Below are 6,436 nucleotides of genomic sequence, written 5' to 3' on the forward strand. Positions count from 1 at the left end.
GTTAAGCCTGGTAAGTAAAAAGATATATGGTCAAGTAATTGATCTTCTTGAATAGTGATCCATTCATGATATATGCTAAAGTAATTGACCTACTTGAATAGTGATCCATTCAAGAACTATTTATAAGGCCATTATTATTCCAGGAGACTGCAAGTATCTGGCTAGATAAGCTGAACAAAATAAACAAGGCTATAAATGCGTTCCGGTGGTTGTAACACTACTGAAATCCGGTGATATACTCGGAAAATAAGAGCAAGCTGCTGTGCACACTCATGTTTCGTCGAGCGCGGCAGAAAACAGAATGATGAGATTAGCCATGTCATTCCTAGTATTGCTGTTGGGGGACAGCACTGTATACCTACACTGAGGCATGGAAACGCTACCCAGAAATTTGAATTTTGCCTGCCATCGAGTAGAAAACTCTTAAGTTATATTTATTGTGTAAATTAGATGTAAAAAAAAATGATTTAGAAAAGGCTTTACAGATATGTTTTCATTAACTTGAAGAGTATTCTGCCAAAAAAATAAGACACTATGGAATTATTACCATTTTCTTATAACAGAAAAACATTAACATATAATTTAATTTAAAAAAAAATGTCTAAGATGTCTTACCTTCCATATCAAGACTAGAGCCTTCACATCAAAAAGATTTTAAGTCATTTCAGTTCGGCTCTCACCCTGAAATATAATGTGGTCCTTTAGTATTGAATAAGAATGATCTAAAGTATTTATAATATTTTTCCTAAATATAATTGGAAAATTTGGATACTACATTAATTACAAAACCTTCTAACTTTTAGCTCACACACATACCATCACGGTTGTCTTTAAAAAAAACAAATATTTTGTCTGATAAAATTTTTTCCTATACAAACAAGACACTTTCTTATGTTAGAGGTAGTTCCAAGCAGTGTCATTTTCGAGAATCAGGTTTAGCACTACTCAGTTTGCTAGAAGTTTAATCATGGCCACAACCAAAATATGCAATACATAGATACATATAGTTTGCCTACTGCAGTTATGGAGTCCTCTGAAAACTCTTTGTGGACAAAGTCAGACGAGAAACTCAAGAGGGGCTCCAAAGGGATATCAGCCTGCATTTAGGACACATGTTACAGGAGAAGGTGATAAATAAACGAACAGCAAATTAACCACACACATCTGAAATTCAGATTTCAGCAGAAAGCAGGAATGAATTTGCTCCTTGCTTAAGTAAGGCATGTCCAGACGATTGGGCCTGATCGGCGGGCAAGCATGTCATGGGGCGCACATACCAGGCAAACCAGCGAAATGGTCGTGCCCACGTAGAGCAAAGTCACCAGTTGGTTCCCGGTGATCTGAGGCAAGTACTGAAGGTACGACACTGCCAGACTTACGTTATCATAGGGGCCCCATAAAAAACAATTAAAAGGACTGTTTTATCATAGCTCTGTGTAACTTGAGCATGACTTAGCATTTTGTATACTACAAGCAAATAAAAAAAAAAGGAAATTGGTTAGGGCACTGGATCTTACATAAATTAAAATAAGGAAATGCCTTATCAATTTGAATATATAAATAAAAAACATACATAAATATATAACTGAATAAAAAAAATTGGAATGTGATGAATATGGTATAAAGGCAAATGAAATTATAAATGTACATACATATATGTAACATAAAAACATACACTAATACATGCGTATGCAGTTGTAGCTCTCTATACCGAGACTAAATATCTTGAAGACTTTAACTATTCTTATAGTTCCCAGAGTAAAATCAAAATTATGACTGAACGACAACCATATTTTGATAGGACTTCTTCCTGGACAAAATTTATGCCAAGGCAAGATAGAAAGGCTAAACAAAAGTATTCCTGTTTATTCCAACTTTTCTTCAAGGTCATTTGCCCAATGGTCTACTGTCAATATAAAATAAAAAAAATAGAAGCTGGTCATTTGGCAATTTTGCTTCATACTAATACTCGGTACTTTTGATAAATTTCTATTTGAATACCAGTCTCTCTCTCTCTCTATGTGTGTGTGTGTGTGTGTGTGTGTGTTACTTCACTTCGGTTCAAATTCCAGTATCTCTCTTTTTAGTTATTGTTCCTGTATATCTATTCGAATTCTCTCTCTCTCTCTCTCTCTCTCTCTCTAAAAATGTCAGCGTTGCTTCCAATCAAGCCTCTGTTGTTATTCTTCTGTTGTTATTCTGTGTCGCATGTTTGTCTCTTTTTCGGATGTATGGCTCTACCTTTGCTAGCTAGGAGTGTATGGAATCGGTGGCCATAATGGAATGTACTTACACTCATTCTCATATAGTAGTTTCTATGGTCATGTTCAGAGGCATATTGTAGCTACATACTATTGTTGTATGCCAATCTTTGCATCACTCTCTCGTCTTTTTCTTTATACATAAGCAAATCATTATGCAGCACAACAGTTTCTTTCCTGTTTTTTGTATGACACTCGAAGGTGTACTGGCATCGTCCGCCCATTCGTCAACTCTCTTGTGTGGACAGCACTCACAGCTAAGCCTGGCAGAATTTGCTCACTGACCACGCTGCCCGGCGATCATGCCAGCTCGTCTGATCAGGACTTTAAAGCTGGGGTCACACATTCACATATCATGACGGCGTATGCCCATGTAGTATGTGGATCGTGGGCATCTTTGCAGTGAAATGACCTTGACCAGCTGGTAAAAAGGACACGGGCCAAGTGACGTAAAGCCAGCACCGTACATTGCACCACAAATGTACGAGCAACGCAAGCATGGTGTGACGCCCACCGGAACTGGCCCCACGAAGTCCTACACAACCCCATTATTTTGCGTTGCAAAGCATGGCACACTGACGCACAAACGCCCAGAGTGAAAAGTTCTACGTTGTGGACTTGCGTCAACATCACGTCGGTACCACGCCCTACGTTGTTGGGCCGCTGGGTACGAAAGGGCTAGCCTGTAAATAGAGCTTGCAGTTCCTCTTGTCAACTCCTTGCAGCAAGTAGTATTCGCCCCTGTTCTGAATCACTATGGATTAAACAAAACAGCATCCTTAGGAACTTAGATAACTGTTGAAATGGGGTTCATTCGCAGCCACAAAGAACTAATACAATAAAAATGCATTACAAGAGTCCCAAGACTAACCCTAGAGCACTCGATGTGCACCAAAACACACATCAATTACACTAAGTAAAATATGAAGCTATTTCAACTCAACTATACAATGAAAAGGAAATGAACTGGAAAATAGAAAATAACAGAAAAACAGAGAGAGAGAGAGAGAGAGAGAGAGAGAGAGAGAGAGAGAGAGAGAGAGAGAGAGAGAGAGAGAGAGAGAGAGAGACTTCAATGAGTACCAGATATAAAATAACTAGAATTATAAAGATACTTGAAAATACATATAAAATATAAATATACTTAAAAAGGCACTTAACATTCCAAATATAAATATATACATTATATACACTAAGTTATCGATGAAAACTCTAGGTGAGGGGGGGAGGAGAGATTGATAGAGAGAGCGTAGAGAGAGAGAGAGAGAGATAGAGAAGAGAGGAGAGTAGTTGAGCGAGAGAGAGAGAGAGAGAGAGAGAGAGAGAGAGAGAGAGAGAGAGACTTCAATGAGTACCAGGGGTATTAAAATAAATTAACTAGTAATTTTTATAAAGATACTTGAAAATACATATAAACATTAAATAAATATACTTAAAAAGGCACTTAACATTCCAAATATAAATATATACATTATATACACTAAGTTATCGATGAAACTCTAGGATGAAGGGGGAGAGAGAGAGAGAGAGAGAGAAGAGAGAGAGAGAGAGAGAGAGAGAGAGAGATAAAAGCACCAAGTATTAGTTCCTTTTTCTCTCAGATGTAGTTTTGTAGTTTGTGTGGAAAAATTTTGCTTTTGTCTTCTGTGTATATTTTGGTCATATATTATTTTGTCGTGAGTTTGTTTTTTCATTTCATATGTCTAGACTTTGATGTTTGTTTGCTACTTTCAATTTCATATGTCTAGACTTTGATGTTTGTTTGCTACTTTCAAAGTGAATACAAAAATATCTTTATTAAAAATGATTTATTGTATTGAGATAGTTTTGTATCTCTTATATGGCACTGCTGACCAGAAGGTGCCGACCTGACCTTTTTTATACCGTGCTACAGCGTTGCCACATCATACAGGGTTGTAAATGTGCCAGTTGGTTTCCCCATAGGCTACCACGCAAAGAGGCCGCCCACTTGCTTCGTGGCAAGAAAAAAATTGCAGTGGCGAACAATGCTGCCGAGCCCAGCGCCTACCCCATTGCAGTCACTGTGGGTCCCACATGCAACGCCTGGAGCTACGTTAGGAGACATTTGGCGTGACCACCCACGCACGACTTGTTTTGAACATTTCAAAACAGTAGTGGCCTATAGCGGTCCCCTAGGTGGTGCACAGTGCCTGGCCGACCTTACCGTACGTCCATGATTTTACGAATGTTTTACATAACATTTACAGTTAACGGACGTAAGCTGTTGCCAACTACCAATTTCTGCTCATGCGTGGGCGTGTGCGCGTTGATACGTGAATGTGCGACTAGCATAAACATATGGAGATCGGTGGACAACTGAACTAGGCTAAACTAATCCAGTTTCAGTTGTGGGCAAGAAAAAACTAAAAGCAAAGCGAGTATATTGTTTAACCTGATATACTAGAAAGCAACACTTAACTTGGACTTTTGCTCTAAGAAGAGTGTGTGTGCATTGTGCAGGAACTCAGGCGCCTCAAAATGAAGATTTTCAATTTCATTTACAAAGTGACAGAATGTACCATTAACTGGGAATACCCAACCTCTTCAGAAAATCAATGAAAGCACTTTTCATTTGGGCAACTAATGTACTGTTACTTCATACTTTCTGAACAATCAATAAGCAGAATAAAAACTTTCAAAGTTTACTTTCACTGTTGCTCTTTCAGAAATCTTATGAACATGTATGTTTGCATTGCATAGTAAACCATATCTTTATAATCTTGATCCTTTCAGTACTACTGAGCAAGCTTTTACTACAGTCCCCTAATTTTCTATTTCTGTCATTCTTTATCCCCCTTCATTTGCAGAATAATGTAGAAGTTTACACCCGACCTGAAAGGTCTCCTACAAAAACTGTGAGATAGACTACATACCAAAAAGACACTTCAAAACTCACCGAAGACTAAGCAATTATTTTTAATGGCCAAAGCCACCAATAGTAAGTGTCTCGCCATCGGATATTTTCGCCGAGACCTTTCTATCAGCCTTCATTTGTTACACAAGGTGGGGTCTCTTGCTAGTTCTCGTTGAAAAGTGTTCTTGATGAACTGCAATACTTCCTTGTCATAGAACTTCAAGATATCTCAATGTTCTCGTATCTCTGTAGTTCCTGGGCATCTTAAGGGATAGTCTGGTGGTGCCTTGTGCTAGAAAAATTTAATTTTCTGTTATTTCAATGCAACCTGATCCCCCTAATCCTCATTCCCCTGCGCTACTGTATATGCACAAACCCAAATGCAGGTATTTCAAGGTGATAATATGAAAGTTTCTTTCATTTAGCTTTATAGAGATTCTATACTCCTGGACCTCCTTTTAATTTCTGTCCTTGGCGCATGATTAACTTCAAATTGTAGCCAGTAACTTTTTGTTAAGTTTTCAGTCGCTGTTGCTTTTGAATGGTGGCTGCTGTGCTGTGGGGGGGGGGAGGAGGAGAAAGAGTTCCTTTCATCTTCCAGATCCTTTGCAGTCTCTCCATGCAACCTTTGTACCAGTGCATGGTGTCCTTTGTAGCAGTTGGGGCATCTGGCTGTAGTTGCTTCTTTCCTTTTATGTCTATCAATGCAGAACTTTGTTGGGTGCTTCCCACTGCATACGCCACATACGGGTTTGTCTGTGCATTCCTGTTGGTGGTGGCCAAATCTCTGGCATTTGAAGCATCTTAGGGGTTCGGGCGTGAATTCTTCAGTGTGGTACTTGCCCTATGTCATGTCGGGATGTCTACGACAGGGGGCATTTTATCATGGAAGGTGACTAAGACCTTCTTTGTGGTTCCTTTGCTTTGTTTAAGCATCTCTTGGAGGGGGGGGGGAATCGTTGGTTGTTCATTTGTCTGTGAGGGGTTGTCTTCTGTAGTGTTTTCTTGGGGAGAGTAAATTTGCGGTCTGTGTTCGAGTGTCGGAGGTGGAGAAGATGGTGCAGATCTGGTCCGTCTTCTGGTCATTGGTGTTATCGGGGCTGATAGTTTGGTATGGATGTTGGGCCGAGTTTGTGATATGATGGTGGGAGATGATGGAGTAAATATGGCTCAGGCCTGCACATTAATTCCCTTGTTATCAGCTTACTAGCAGAACAGTCTTTCCATCTTGTATGGTTGTATTGCAAAGGGATGCATCGATGCCTTCATCGGTGTTAACCTGTACAGGGGTTTGACTTAC

The 6,436-nt window shown here is 39.3% G+C and overlaps 1 long non-coding RNA gene across 1 annotated transcript in view; it reads right to left on the minus strand.

The window, feature by feature from the left end:
* LOC135208276 (uncharacterized) overlaps positions 1-5,947 on the minus strand; it is a 31,657-nt gene extending 25,710 nt beyond the window's left edge. The window contains exons 1-2 of the long non-coding RNA XR_010313151.1: positions 5,179-5,947; positions 616-681 (exon numbers count right to left, since the gene is read on the minus strand). This is a non-coding gene — a long non-coding RNA (uncharacterized LOC135208276). The remainder of the gene's footprint in view (positions 1-615; positions 682-5,178) is intronic.
* Between the last annotated feature and the right edge of the window lie 489 nt (positions 5,948-6,436).

The sequence above is a fragment of the Macrobrachium nipponense genome, chromosome 35 (assembly GCF_015104395.2).
Source record: "Macrobrachium nipponense isolate FS-2020 chromosome 35, ASM1510439v2, whole genome shotgun sequence".
NCBI lineage: Eukaryota > Metazoa > Arthropoda > Malacostraca > Decapoda > Palaemonidae > Macrobrachium > Macrobrachium nipponense.